A 16,293-nucleotide genomic window follows, 5' to 3' on the forward strand; every position below is an offset into this window, starting at 1 on the left:
TATCCAGGACCCTGCATCAGTAGTTCTGGACCTTGGGAGAGCAGAAATGAAGTATTCATTGCCATTCTCTGCTGGTTTTCCTGTTTAGCTTTCTCACCAACCTGGCTAATAGGGCGACTGGAGAAAACAATAACCAGAAGTCAGTCATCTCACCGATAAGACATCCACAAAGATCACTCTGGGATACATTGTTTTTGACCTCTATGTGAGCACTTTGTTGTTCCGACAAAAACGCCATAAGCTATAGCTCCGGCAAACACCTATAGTTCACCGAAATCTAGAACCCTCCGTGTGTAGAGCCCATTCATTTTCCTGAATGGTGTGTCAACTTGAGAAAGTCCGCTTCCCCTTTAGGATTCCCGGAATGAAAATAGTGTACCCGGTTGAACAACGACGTTCTGCCCATCTTAGTATGTGTTTTACCTTTTTCATCGCTTTTCGGCTGCGAGTTCCTTCCTGATGTTGAGGTACGCGCATAGTCTGCACGGCACTGGACTGGTTTTCCTTGAAGACTCTCCTGTGCCTACACCGGTGGCCTATATGTGGCCCAAGGTTCCACCTTTAATTGGCATACAATCTACTTCTTTGTGAACACAACCTTCCTGACACTGTTCCTCAGTGTCAGAATTTTTCCAATCTGATAACCAAAAGGATTTCCCTTTGTACAGCTGGGATGCCCCATTTCCACCAGGCTGACGACCTTCTTACTTTTATCTTAAGTACCATTCCGTTTTCATTATGTGAAGCCTTCCATAATTACCTACAGCACCTTGTATTACCAGGTGGTTCCTGCAAGTACCAACCCGGAAACCACTGCCCATCTTCCACGATCCAATGAGATTGGGCAAATTTAGTGTGGTGTGACTGTAGATTCTATTTGGTAAAATTCAGACGCTGCAAAGACGTCAAGTGGAATTGTGCATACTTCACTCTGTTGATGTAGACACCATCAAACCCATCACCCGCTTTGTTGCATGAATGGATCAGTTTGACTTACAAAAACTTGAATCTAGACTACAACCTGGATATTTTATTGCAAGGTGAAAATTACTTCTCGCAGACCTGATCCAGTACAACCCCTGCAAGTGAATCATCCGATGTGACGGAACTGGAAACACTAATTGGTTCATTATTGATTCAGTTGTGCCTCTGCATACAGACTGCTTTATGCAAGCCTCGTCCTTTGTCTCTACCCGAGATGGCTGTGAGGGCAAAAACATACCTAGTACTGTGTCAGAACTGAAGAAATCGCCCCACCCCACCCCAAGCCTGGGGTCCCCATGCAGAGGCCCATACCATGCTATTGATGGTTTATCTTTCTACAGCACCTGTCCAGATGGTCTCGCATCAGAGTATCAACCAGACTCAACACTGCAAACTCAGATAACATTGGGCCTATCCAGTGTGGTGTAGCTGTAGATCCAACTGAACTTTTGGAAGCCCCATGCCTTATTAGTCCTCCTAGGAATCAAACCCAGGGTCCGAAAAGCAGAACTTTAAGTTTAAAACTGTATGTGGAAGAAAGTTGACTTTTTGGAGTCTGCTCCTGATTTCAGAATATCTGTTAATTCTTTACCAAAGAAAAACTTTCGAGAAAGGACAATGATTCCGAACCTTTCCTAAATTCTGAATCGACTTCCACCTTCCAGCCAAAACTGTTCTGCGTGCATATGATTGGGGCTAATGCCCTGGAGGAAATAATGGCCAAATCTATTAGTGCTTCTCCAGGATCATTGCACTATATGAGAACTTTGTCGTTATTGAAAAGATTCTCCTTCAGTTGCATTAGCCCAGACAACCACTGTCTTTGCCATTTAAGCCAAAACCAAGGCTTGGCCCTATGACTGCCCTAGACAGGGAAAGAAAATATAAAAGTAGATCACTTGCATAACTACTTTAGGAGCCACCTCTTTTTAAACATACTTAACTGGAAGAAGATAATCAATTTCTTAGGATTCTAACTTTTATTTGGGCATAGCCCCAATCATTTCCCTGATCTGACTCTGCTACGCAGAACCGATGCCTTACCTTCTCTCCGTGCTCCGCCACAGCCTGGAAACGTCTGATGGACCAGCTAGTATATCCGACACAGACGTCCAACAGCACTTGGGTAAGCATTGTCGCGACCCGGCGGAGAGTTGTTGGAGCGACTCTTTCCAATATACGTATAAAACGCTATTTAGAAAAATCACTCAAAAAATAGTAAGACTAATAATAAAATAAGAAAGCTTGGGGCTGCTAAAGAAACAGCAGCTCTCTGACCATGGTCCGGCTCTTGCTGCACCAAACAAAAAACTGATTTGCCTGAGCCAGGCGGTGGGGATATATGGACGGGTCTGTTGCATGCTGGGAGGCCAGAAAGCTTTGACTGATTTGTGCAAATCCGCTGTCGCTCCATCATATCCCATTTGTTATCCTGTTGATAACCTGTGGACCCTGCCGGAGAAAAAGGATGATAATAACAACAACCCCACTTTTCACGTTAAGAAAATAAATTGCAGATAATATTTATAGATGAGTGGGTCCGGTTCCCTGAGAACCGGACCAACCCAAACTTCCTGATCCAGGCCAGGATCCGTGTCCAGCTTCGGTTTTCCCTCCAGGTCTCAAAACGAGGACAAACGTCATCCTCCTGCTGTTGTATTCTCACGGGTTATGGAATCTATATAAGGCCCCCGGTGATCGGCGCCATTTCAATCCGGCTGTGAAGCTTGTAGTGAGCGGATGTGTCCGTGCTGTGTTGTCTATCCAGGATACTGCACTGTTGTCCATCAAGGTGCTAGGGGTGCTCTGTCCATGCTGTATCCATCCAGGGGTGCTCTGTCAATCTAGGGGTACTCTGCCCCTGTGTAAAAAAAAAGAAAAAGAAAAGAAAGAAAAGAATTGAAAAAATATTTATTTTTTAGTGCTATATCCCAGTGTACTATACTATTATTTTTCTGTGGCACTGTCAGTCACACCACAGAACACCATAGAACGTATTGTGAAGTCAATAAACAGAGTCCAGCAGCTTCGGAGACGCAATAGTCTGCAACACTGGATCCAGATGCTCGCATTTAATGTCACCCACACAGCTGTCCTCCGTGTTTGAAGACATTGGCTTCCTCTTGCAAATTTGCAAATGGATGAAGCAAACCATTTTCTTTCAGGTACCCAAAAACCTCAACATTCAATAGAGTATCTGCACTAGTGAGAAGTGGAAACAATACTAGTAAGTAAAGTCTGTAAACAATATAAAACAGACAATTTTAAATGCACAACACCCTACAGGAAGTCAACATGTAACATGATGCCATAATGCAAGGCACCTTACAGAACTGGATATACTTAAAACTTGGACCATTAAGGTGCCTTGAAAACCAAGTTTGAGAATCTCTGTATTAAGATATTAAGTAAAAGCTAGCTGGAAATCGGAGTGAAATCTTTAGGTAGACACCATACAGAACATTGCCATGCCACACCACATCATTTTAGAGAACCAGTACATTCTGACATGAAAACTATATAAATCTATATGTCTGATGAAAACTATTAGGCCAGGCCAGCTGTTGTAAAACTACAAGTCCCATCATGCTTAGCAAAACTGTAGCAATTAGGGAAGGCTAAAACTGTGGCAGGGCATGCTGGGATGTGTAGTTTCACAACATCTGGAGAGCCACAGGTTGGCCAGGCCTGTATTAGGCTATTAAGAGCAAACTGGATATTGGACTCCAAATGTTAGGAAAGTACCATACAGCACAATGTCACACCATATGGCACAAGAGCACATAGTTTTAGAGACGCAATACATTCTGAAACAGAAATTGTTAGGATTTAGGAAGAGCAAGCAGGTTATAGGACTGAAAATGCCAGGCAGGCATCAGACAGCACAATGCCACAATATACAGCACAATGCTATACTTGCGGTTTTAGGGACAATGAAAATATTTAGACAAACTCGTAGGATAATAAGTAAAAGGAAGCTGGTATAGGACTGAAAATGCCAGGTAGACATCAGATAGCACAATGACGCAATGTACAGCACAATGCTATACTTACGGTTTTAGGGACGAAGGATTTATTTAAACTTTAAGGATATTAAGAAAAAGCAAGCTAATATAGGACTGAAAACACCAGGAACCATACAGCACAATGACGCGCCATACGGCACAGCATGATGTAATGGATGTAGGGACAATGATAATAGTTTCGACTGCTAGGTGTAACCCATTAGGATATTAAAGTAAAAGCAAGCTGGATATGGGGCTGACCATGTCAGTAAAGCACAATACTGCATAATGCAAAAGCCGCACAGTGCCATACGGCAAAGCACCACACAGCATGATGCCATACTAACGGTATTCAGGACGGTGATAATAAATTACACCCAGAAATACAAACTATTACGATATTAGGGAAGAGCAAGCAGGATATAGGACTGAAAACACAAGGAAGGCACTATACTGCACAATGCCATACCTTGTATTTCTATACGGCAAAACACCAAAGAGCATGATGCCAACTAAGTGTTTTAGGGAGCATTAAACAGGGTTCTCCCAGCAATACAAACTGTTCCGATATGAAAGGAATCTAGTTGTACAAAATGTATACAGGATATATTTACCTGTGCACTGAACTAAATACACATCTTGTCCAGCAGTATCCGAAACTCTAGTCTGCAGCACTGGATCCTGATGCTTTTATTGCCCACCACAGAGCCATTTAGAACATCCAAGATTGTTTGAAGACATTGCCAATGGAAGAAGCAAACCATTTTCTTTCAGGTACCCAAAAACCTCAATATTCAATAGAGTAGCTGCGCTAGTGAGAAGTGGAAGCAATACAAGTCAGTCTGTAAACAATATAAGACTACCAACTTTAAATAACTGGCACAACACGTCTACACAACGCCATACAGCAAGGTTCCGTACAGAACTGAATATACTTAAAACATGGAACGATAGAGACAGTTTGAGAACCTTTGTGTTAGGATATTAATTACCTCAATATTCAATAGAGTAGCTCCCTAGTGAGAAGTGTAAACAGCAGTAGTAAATAAAGCCTCTTAACAATATAAAACGGCAAATTTTAAATGCACAACACCCTACAGAAAGTCAACATACCACATGAAGACATACTGCAAGGCACCATACAGCACAATGCCAAGCGGCACTATACGGCACAGCATGATCCTATACTAACGGCGATAGCAAGCTTACCCTACCGGCACAAGTGGCAATTAAGTCTAACGGTTGTAGGGATGCTGAATACTGGGTTTAACCCAGATATTCAAACTAATTAGGATATTAAGAAGCAGCAAGCTGGATAGGGACTTAAAATGGTACAAAAGCACCATAACAGCACCATGCCATACGGTACAGCACCGCATAGTTTTAGAAAGGCAAACTACAAGGATTTAAAATGAAAGCATGCTGGAGACGGGACCATATAGCGCAATCCTCTGCCGCACGGCAAGCGGCAATTAAGTCTAACGGTTGTAGGGATGCTGAATATTGGTTTAACCCAGATATTCAAACTATTAGGATATGAAGAAAAAGCAAGATGGATATGGGCTGACAACTTCAGCAAGGCACAATACAGCCATCAAAACATGTTATACCCAGCAATACAAACTATTACAATATGAAAGGAATATTGTTATCTAAAACGAATACAAAAGATATTTACCTGTGCACCGAAGTCAATAAACATTGAGTCCGGCAGCTTCGGAGACACAATAGTCCGCAGCACTGGATCCTGATGCTTGCTTTTAATGTCACCCACACAGCTGTCCTCCGTGTTTCTAGACATTGGCTTCCTCTTGCAAATTTGCTAATGGATGAAGCAAACCATTTTCTCTTTCAGGTACCCAAAAACCTCAACATTCAATAGAGTACCTGCCCTAGTAAAGTCTGTAAACAATATAAAACAGACAATTTTAAATGAAACGCACAACACCCTACAGGAAGTCAACATGTCACATGATGCCAAAATGCAAGGCACCTTACAGAACTGGATATACTTAAAACTTGGACCATTAAGGTGCCTTGAAAACCAAGTTTGAGAATCTCTGTATTAGGATATTAAGTAAAAGCTAGCTGGAAATCGGAGTGAAATCTTTAGGTAGACACCATACAGAACATTGCCATGCCACACCGCACAACACCACATAACTTTAGAGAACCAGTACATTCTGACATGAAAACTATTAGGCTATTAAGAGCAAACTGGATATTGGACTCCAAATGTTAGGAAAGTACCATACAGCACAATGTCACACCATATGGCACAAGAGCACATAGTTTTACAGACGCATTACATTCTGAAACAGAAATTGTTAGGATAAGCAAGCAGGTTATAGGACTGAAAATGCCAGGCAGGTATCAGACAGCACAATGCTGCAATATACAGCACAATGCTATACTTACGGTTTTAGGGACGATGGATTTATTTAAACTTTAAGGATATTAAGAAAAAGCAAGCTAATATAGGACTGAAAACACCAGGAAGGAACCATACAGCACAATGACGTGCCAAAACGGCACAGCATGATGTTATGGATGTAGGGACAATGATAATAGTTTCTACTGCTAGGTGTAACCTATTAGGATATTAAAGTAAAAGCAAACTGGATATGGGGCTGACTACGTCAGTAAAGCACAATACTGCATAATGCAAAAGCCGCACAGTGCCATACGGCAAAGCACCACACAGCATGATGCCATACTAACGGTATTAAGGACGGTGATAATAAATTACACCCAGAAATACAAACTATTACGATATTAGGGAACAGCAAGCAGGATATAGGACTGTAAATGCCAGGTAGGCACAAGACAGCACAATGCTGCAATGTACAGCACATAGGTATCTTTACGGTTTTAGGGACGATGGATTTATTCAAACTTTTAGGACAATTATTAAGAAATAGCAGGCTCATATAGGACTGAAAACACCAGGAAGGTGCTTGAAAAGCAAGTTTAAGAATCTGTGTATTAGGATATTAAGTAAAAGCAAGGTGGAAATCGGAGTGAAAACTTTAGGTCGATACCATACAGAACATTGCCATGCCACACCGCACAACACCACATAGTTTTAGAGAACCAGTACATTCTGACATGAAAACTATTCCAGGCCTGGCCAACCTGTGGCTCTCCAGCTGTTGTAAAACTACAAGTCCCATCATGCTTTGCTACAGTTTTGCTATTCGGGAAGGCTAAAAAACTGTGGCAGGGCATGCTGGGATGTGTAGTTTCACAACATCTGGAGAGCCACAGGTTGGCCAGGCCTGTATTAGGCTATTAAGAGCAAACTGGATATTGGACTCCAAATGTTAGGAAAGTACCATACAGCACAATGTCACACCATATGGCACAAGAGCACATAGTTTTAGAGACGCAATACATTCAAAAAACAGAAATTGTTAGGATTTAGGAAGAGCAAGCAGGTTATAGGACTGAAAATGCCAGGCAGGCATCAGACAGCACAATGCCACAATATACAGCACAATGCTATACTTGCGGTTTTAGGGACAATGAAAATATTTAGACAAACTCGTAGGATAATAAGTAAAAGGAAGCTGGTATAGGACTGAAAATGCCAGGTAGGCACAAGACAGCACAATGCTGTACTTACGGTTTTAGGGACGATGGATTTATTTAAACTTTAAGGATATTAAGAAAAAGCAAACTAATATAGGACAGAAAACCCCAGGAAGGAACCATACAGCACAATGACGCGCCATACGGCACAGCATGATGTAATGGATGTAGGGACAATGATAATAGTTTCTACTGCTAGGTGTAACCCATTAGGATATTAAAGTAAAAGCAAGCTGGATATGGGGCTGACCACGTCAGTAAAGCACAACACTGCATAATGCAAAAGCCGCACAGTGCCATACGGCAAAGCACCACACAGCATGATGCCATACTAACGGTATTCAGGACGGTGATAATAAATTACACCCAGAAATACAAACTATCATGATATTAAGGAAGAGCAAGCAGGATATAGGACTGAAAATGCAAGGTAGGCACCAGACAGCACCATGACGCAATGTACAGCACAATGCTATGCTTACAGTTTTAGGGACGATGGATTTATTTAGACAAACTTTTAGGATAAGAAACAGCAGGTTGATATAGGACTGAAAACACCAGGAAGGTGCCTTGAAAAGCAAGTTTGAGAATCTCTGTATTAGGATATTAAGTAAAAGCTAGCTGGAAATCGGAGTGAAATCTTTAGGTAGACACCATACAGAACATTGCCAATGCCACACCGCACAACATCACATAGTTTTAGAGAACCAGTACATTCTGACATGAAAACTATTAGGCCAGGCCTGGCCAACCTGTGGATCTCCAGCTGTTGTAAAACTACAAGTCCCATCATGCTTTGCTACAGTTTTGCTATTAGGGAAGGCTAAAACTGTGGCAGGGCATGCTGGGATGTGTAGTTTCACAACATCTGGAGAGCCACAGGTTGGCCAGGCCTGTATTAGGCTATTAAGAGCAAACTGGATATTGGACTCCAAATGTTAGGAAAGTACCATACAGCACAATGTCACACCATATGGCACAAGAGCACAGTTTTACAGACGCATTACATTCTGAAACAGAAATTGTTAGGATAAGCAAGCAGGTTATAGGACTGAAAATAAGAATTTACTTACCGATAATTCTATTTCTCGGAGTCCGTAGTGGATGCTGGGGTTCCTGAAAGGACCATGGGGAATAGCGGCTCCGCAGGAGACAGGGCACAAAAAGTAAAGCTTTAGGATCAGGTGGTGTGCACTGGCTCCTCCCCCTATGACCCTCCTCCAAGCCAGTTAGGTACTGTGCCCGGACGAGCGTACACAATAAGGGAGGAATTATGAATCCCGGGTAAGACTCATACCAGCCACACCAATCACACCGTACAACTTGTGATCTAAACCCAGTTAACAGTATGATAACAGCGGAGCCTCTGAAAAGATGGCTCACAACAATAATAACCCGATTTTTGTAACTATGTACAAGTAATGCAGATAATCCGCACTTGGGATGGGCGCCCAGCATCCACTACGGACTCCGAGAAATAGAATTATCGGTAAGTAAATTCTTATTTTCTCTATCGTCCTAGTGGATGCTGGGGTTCCTGAAAGGACCATGGGGATTATACCAAAGCTCCCAAACGGGCGGGAGAGTGCGGGTGACTCTGCAGCACCGAATGAGAGAACTCCAGGTCCTCTTTTGCCAGGATATCAAATTTGTAGAATTTTACAAACGTGTTCTCCCCTGACCACGTAGCTGCTCGGCAGAGTTGTAATGCCGAGACCTCTCGGGCAGCCGCCCAAGATGAGCCCACCTTCCTTGTGGAATGGGCCTTAACCGATTTAGACTGTGGCAGGCCTGCCTCAGAATGTGCAAGTTGAATTGTGTTACAAATCCAACGAGCAATCGCCTGCTTAGAAGCAGGCGCACCCAACTTGTTGGGTGCATACAGTATAAACAGCGAGTCAGATTTTCTGACTCCAGCTGTCCTGGAACATATTTTCAGGGCCCTGACAACTCCTAGCAACTTGGAGTCCTCCAAGTCCCTAGTAGGTGCAAGGCACCACAATAAGCTGGTTCAGGTGAAACACTGACACCACCTTAGGGAGAGAACTGGGGACGAGTCCGCAGCTCTGCCCTGTCCGAATGGACAAACAGATATGGGCTTTTTTGAGAAAAAACCACCAATTTGACACTCGCCTGGTCCAGGCCAGGGCCAAGAGCATGGTCACTTTTTATGTGAGATGCTTCAAATCCACATATTTGACTGGTTTTAAACCAATGTGATTTGAGGAATCCCAGAACTACGTTGAGATCCCACAGTGCCACTGGAGGCACAAAAAAGGGGTTTGTATATGCAATACTCCCTTGACAAACTTCTGGACTTCAGGAACTGAAGCCAATTCTTTCTGGAAGAAAATTTACAGGGCCGAATTTGAACCTTAATGGACCCCAATTTGAGGCCCATAGACACTCCTGTTTGCAGGAAATGCAGGAAACGACCGAGTTGAAATTTCTTTGTGGGGCCTTCCTGGCCTCACACCACGCAACATATTTTCGCCACACGTGGTGATAATGTTGTGCGGTCACCTCCTTTCTGGCTTTGACCAGGGTAGGAATGACCTCTTCCGGAATGCCTTTTTTCCCTTAGGATCCGGCTTTCCATCGCCATGCCGACAAACGCAGCTGCGGTAAGTCTTGGAACAGACATGGTACTTGCTGAAGCAAGTCCCTTCTTAGCGGCAGAGGCCATAAGACCTCTGTAAGCATCTCTTGAAGTTCCGGGTACCAAGTCCTTCTTGGCCAATCCGGAGCCATGAGTATAGTTCTTACTCCTCTACGTCTTATAATTCTCAGCACCTTAGGTATGAGAAGCAGAGGAGGGAACACATACACCGACTGGTACACCCACGGTGTTACCAGAACGTCCACATCTATTGCCTGAGGGTCTCTTGACCTGGCGCAATACCTGTCCCGTTTTTTGTTCAGACGGGACGCCATCATGTCCACCTTTGGTATTTCCCAACGGTTTACAATCATGTGGAAAAAACTTCTCAATGAAGTTTCCACTCTCCCGGGTGGAGGTCATGCTGAGGAAGTCTGCTTCCCAGTTTCCATTCCCGGGATGAAAAACTGCCGACAGTGTTATCACATGATTTTCCGCCCAGCGAAAAGTCCTTGCAGTTTCTGCCATTGCCCTCCTGCTTCTTGTGTCGCCCTGTCTGTTTACGTGGGCGACTGCCGTGATGTTTTTCCCACTGGATCAATACCGGCTGACCTTGAAGCAGAGGTCTTGCTAAGCTTAGAGCATTATAAATTTACCCTTAGCTCCAGTATATTTATGTGGAGAAAAGTCTCCATACTTGATCACACTCCCTGGAAATTTTTTCCTTGTGTGACTGCTCCCCAGCCTCTCAGGCTGGGCTCCGTGGTTACCAGCATCCAATCCTGAATGCCGAATCTGCTGCCCTCTAGAAGATGAGCACTCTATAACCACCACAGGAGAGACACCCTTGTCCTTGGATATTGGGTTATCCGCTGATGCATCTGAAGATGCGATCCGGACCATTTGTCCAGCAGATCCCACTGAAAAGTTCTTACGTGAAATCTGCCGAATGGAATTGCTTCGTAGGAAGCCACCATTTTTACCAGGACCCTTGTGCAATGATGCACTGTTTTTAGGAGGTTCCTGACTTGCTCGGATAACTCCCTGGCTTTCTCTTCCGGGAGAAACACCTTTTTCTGGACTGTGTCCAGAATCATCCCTAGGCACAGCAGACGTGTCGTCGGGATCAGCTGCGATTTTGGAATATTTAGAATCCACCCGTGCTGATTGTAGCAGTATCCGAGATAGTGCTACTCCGACCTCCAACTGTTCCCTGGACTATGCCCCTATCAGGAGATCGTCCAAGTAAGGGATAATTAAGACGCCTTTTCTTCGAAGAAGAATCATCAATTCGGCCATTACCTTGGTAAAGACCCCAGGGTGCCGTGGACAATCCAAACGGCAGCGTCTGAAACTGATAGTGACAGTTCTGCACCACGAACCTGAGGTACCCTTAGTGAGAAGGGCAAATTTGGGACATAGAGGTAAGCATCCCTGATGTCCCGGGACACTATATAGTCCCCTTATTCCTGGTTCGTTATCACTGCTCTGAGTGACTTCATCTTAATTTGAACCTTTGTAAGTGTTCAAAAACAAATTTTTAGAATAAGTCTCACCTAGCCTTCTGGCTTCAGTACCACAATATAGTGTGGAATAATACCCCTTTTCTGTAGTAGGAGGGGTAATTTAATTATCACCTGCTGGGAATACAGCTTGTGAATTTTTTCCCATACTACCTCCTTGTCGGAGGGAGACTTGGTAAAGCAGACTTCAGGAGCCTGCGAAGGGGAAACGTCTCGACATTCCCATCTGTACCCCCGGGATACTACTTGTAGGATCCAGGGGTCCTGTACGGTCTCAGCGCCATGCTGAGAACTTGTCAGACGCGGTGGAACGCTTCTGTTCCTGGGAATGGGCTGCCTGCTGCAGTCTTCTTCCCTTTCCTCTATCCCTGGGCAGATATGATCTTATAGGGACGAGAGGACTGAGGCTGAAAAGACGGTGTCTTTTTCTGCAGAGATGTGACTTAGGGTAAAAAACGGTGGATTTTCCAGCAGTTGCCGTGACCACCAGGTCCGATGGACCGACCCCAAACAAGTCCTCTTCCTGTATACGGCCATACTGTGCCGTTTGGAATCTGCATCACCTGACCACTGTCGTGTCCATAACATCTTCTGGCAGTTATGGACATCGCGTTTATTCATGATGCCAGAGTGCAAATATCCCTCTGTGCATCTCGCATATATAGAAATGCTCTATAGTCAATAAAATACTGTCCCTGTCAAGGGTATCAATATTTTTAGTCAGGGAATCCGACCAAGCCACCCTAGCTCTGCACATCCAGGCTGAGGCGATCGCTGGCCGCAGTATAACACCAGTATGTGTGTATATACTTTTTATTATATTTTCCAGCCTTGTCAGCTGGTCCTTGAGGACGGCCCTATCTATAGACGGTACCGCCACTTGTTTTGATAAGCGTGTGAGCGCCTTATCCACCTTAAAGGGTGTTTCCCAACGCGCCCTAACTCTGGCGGGAAAGGGTATACCGCCCATAATTTTCTATCGGGGGGAACCCACGCATCATCACACACTTTATTTAATTTATCTGATTCAGGAAAAACTATGGTAGTTTTTTCACATCCCACATAATACCCTCTTTTGTGGTACTTGTAGTATCAGAAATACGTAACACCTCCTTCATTGCCTTTAACGTGTGGCCCTAATAAGGAATACGTTTGTTTATTCACCGTCGACACTGGATTCAGTGTCCCTGTCTGTGTCGACCGACTAAAGTAAACGGGCGTTTTAAAACCCTTGACGGTGTTTTTGAGACGTCTGGACCGTACTAATTGTTTGTCGGCCGTCTCATGTCATCAACCGACCTTGCAGCGTGTTGACATTATCACGTAATTTCCTAAATAAGCCATCCATTCCGGTGTCGACTCCCTAGAGAGTGACATCACCATTACAGGCAATTGCTCCGCCTCCTCACCAACATCGTCCTCCTACCTGTCGACACACACGTACCGACACACAGCACACACACAGGGAATGCTCTGATAGAGGACAGGACCCACTAGCCCTTTGGAGAGACAGAGGGAGAGTTTGCCAGCACACACCAAAAACGCTATAATTATATAGGGACAACCTTATATAAGTGTTTTCCCTTATAGCATCTTAATATATATATAAGCATATCGCCAAATTAGTGCCCCCCCTCTCTGTTTTAACCCTGTTTCTGTAGTGCAGTGCAGGGGAGAGCCTGGGAGCCTTCCCTCCAGCCTTTCTGTGAGGGAAAATGGCGCTGTGTGCTGAGGAGATAGGCCCCGCCCCTTTTTCGGCGGCCTCGTCTCCCGCTCTTAACGGATTCTGGCAGGGGTTAAATATCTCCATATAGCCTCCGGAGGCTATATGTGAGGTATTTTTAGCCAAAATAGGTATTCATTTGCCTCCCAGGGCGCCCCCCTCCCAGCGCCCTGCACCCTCAGTGACTGCCGTGTGAAGTGTGCTGAGAGGAAAATGGCGCACAGCTGCAGTGCTGTGCGCTACCTTTAGAAGACTGAGGAGTCTTCTGCCGCCGATTCTGGACCTCTTCTTACTTCAGCATCTGCAAGGGGGCCGGCGGCAAGGCTCCGGTGACCATCCAGGCTGTACCTGTGATCGTCCCTCTGGAGCTGATGTCCAGTAGCCAAGAAGCCAATCCATCCTGCACGCAGGTGAGTTCACTTCTTCTCCCCTAAGTCCCTCGTTGCAGTGATCCTGTTGCCAGCAGGACTCACTGTAAAATAAAAAACCTAAGCTAAACTTTCCTAAGCAGCTCTTTAGGAGAGCCACCTAGATTGCACCCTTCTCGGCCGGGCACAAAAATCTAACTGGCTTGGAGGAGGGTCATAGGGGGAGGAGCCAGTGCACACCACCTGATCCTAAAGCTTTACTTTTTGTGCCCTGTCTCCTGCGGAGCCGCTATTCCCCATGGTCCTTTCAGGAACCCCAGCATCCACTAGGACGATAGAGAAAATGCCAGGCAGGTATCAGACAGCACAATGCTGCAATATACAGCACAATGCTATACTTACGGTTTTAGGGACGATGGATTTATTTAAACTTTAAGGATATTAAGAAAAAGCAAGCTAATATAGGACTGAAAACACCAGGAAGGAACCATACGGCACAATGACGTGCCAAAACGGCACAGCATGATGTTATGGATGTAGGGACAATGATAATAGTTTCTACTGCTAGGTGTAACCTATTAGGATATTAAAGTAAAAGCAAACTGGATATGGGGCTGACTACGTCAGTAAAGCACAATACTGCATAATGCAAAAGCCGCACAGTGCCATACGGCAAAGCACCACACAGCATGATGCCATACTAACGGTATTAAGGACGGTGATAATAAATTACACCCAGAAATACAAACTATTACGATATTAGGGAACAGCAAGCAGGATATAGGATTGTAAATGCCAGGTAGGCACAAGACAGCACAATGCTGCAATGTACAGCACATAGGTATCTTTACGGTTTTAGGGACGATGGATTTATTCAAACTTTTAGGACAATTATTAAGAAATAGCAGGCTCATATAGGACTGAAAACACCAGGAAGGTGCTTGAAAAGTTTAAGAATCTGTGTATTAGGATATTAAGTAAAAGCAAGGTGGAAATCGGAGTGAAAACTTTAGGTCGATACCATACAGAACATTGCCATGCCACACCGCACAACACCACATAGTTTTAGAGAACCAGTACATTCTGACATGAAAACTATTAGGCTATTAAGAGCAAACTGGATATTGGACTCCAAATGTTAGGAAAGTACCATACAGCACAATGTCACACCATATGGCACAAGAGCACATAGTTTTAGAGACGCAATACATTCTGAAACAGAAATTGTTAGGATTTAGGAAGAGCAAGCAGGTTATAGGACTGAAAATGCCAGGCAGGCATCAGACAGCACAATGCCACAATATACAGCACAATGCTATACTTGCGGTTTTAGGGACATTGAAAATATTTAGACAAACTCGTAGGATAATAAGTAAAAGGAAGCTGGTATAGGACTGAAAATGCCAGGTAGACATCAGTTAGCACCATGACGCAATGTACAGCACAATGCTATGCTTACAGTTTTAGGGACGATGGATTTATTTAGACAAACTTTTAGGATAAGAAACAGCAGGCTGATATAGGACTGAAAACACCAGGAAGGTGCCTTGAAAAGCAAGTTTGAGAATCTCTGTATTAGGATATTAAGTAAAAGCTAGCTGGAAATCGGAGTGAAATCTTTAGGTAGACACCATACAGAACATTGCCAATGCCACACCGCACAACATCACATAGTTTTAGAGAACCAGTACATTCTGACATGAAAACTATTAGGCCAGGCCTGGCCAACCTGTGGATCTCCAGCTGTTGTAAAACTACAAGTCCCATCATGCTTTGCTACAGTTTTGCTATTAGGGAAGGCTAAAACTGTGGCAGGGCATGCTGGGATGTGTAGTTTCACAACATCTGGAGAGCCACAGGTTGGCCAGGCCTGTATTAGGCTATTAAGAGCAAACTGGATATTGGACTCCAAATGTTAGGAAAGTACCATACAGCACAATGTCACACCATATGGCACAAGAGCACATAGTTTTACAGACGCATTACATTCTGAAACAGAAATTGTTAGGATAAGCAAGCAGGTTATAGGACTGAAAATGCCAGGCAGGTATCAGACAGCACAATGCTGCAATATACAGCACAATGCTATACTTACGGTTTTAGGGACGATGGATTTATTTAAACTTTAAGGATATTAAGAAAAAGCAAGCTAATATAGGACTGAAAACACCAGGAAGGAACCATACAGCACAATGACGTGCCAAAACGGCACAGCATGATGTTATGGATGTAGGGACAATGATAATAGTTTCTACTGCTAGGTGTAACCTATTAGGATATTAAAGTAAAAGCAAACTGGATATGGGGCTGACTACGTCAGTAAAGCACAATACTGCATAATGCAAAAGCCGCACAGTGCCATACGGCAAAGCACCACACAGCATGATGCCATACTAACGGTATTAAGGACGGTGATAATAAATTACACCCAGAAATACAAACTATTACGATATTAGGGAAGAGCAAGCAGGATATAGGACTGAAAACACAAGGAAGGCAC

The 16,293-nt window shown here is 44.0% G+C and overlaps 1 long non-coding RNA gene across 9 annotated transcripts in view; it reads right to left on the reverse strand.

Moving 5' to 3' along the window:
• Nucleotides 1–2,213: 2,213 nt before the first annotated feature.
• Nucleotides 2,214–16,293, reverse strand: part of LOC134933170 (uncharacterized) — a 31,292-nt gene continuing 17,212 nt past the window's right edge. For 4 of the 9 annotated variants that reach the window (XR_010179630.1, XR_010179625.1, XR_010179626.1 and 1 more), the window contains exons 8-10: nt 5,668–5,881; nt 4,604–4,795; nt 2,215–2,845 (exon numbers count right to left, since the gene is read on the reverse strand). This is a non-coding gene — a long non-coding RNA (uncharacterized LOC134933170). Of the gene's footprint in view, nt 2,846–4,603; nt 4,796–5,667; nt 5,892–16,293 lie in introns of all 9 variants that reach the window. The other 5 variants (XR_010179632.1, XR_010179631.1, XR_010179629.1 and 2 more) reach the window with 4 other exon arrangements.

Source organism: Pseudophryne corroboree, chromosome 6 (genome assembly GCF_028390025.1).
Source record: "Pseudophryne corroboree isolate aPseCor3 chromosome 6, aPseCor3.hap2, whole genome shotgun sequence".
NCBI classification, from domain to species: domain Eukaryota; kingdom Metazoa; phylum Chordata; class Amphibia; order Anura; family Myobatrachidae; genus Pseudophryne; species Pseudophryne corroboree.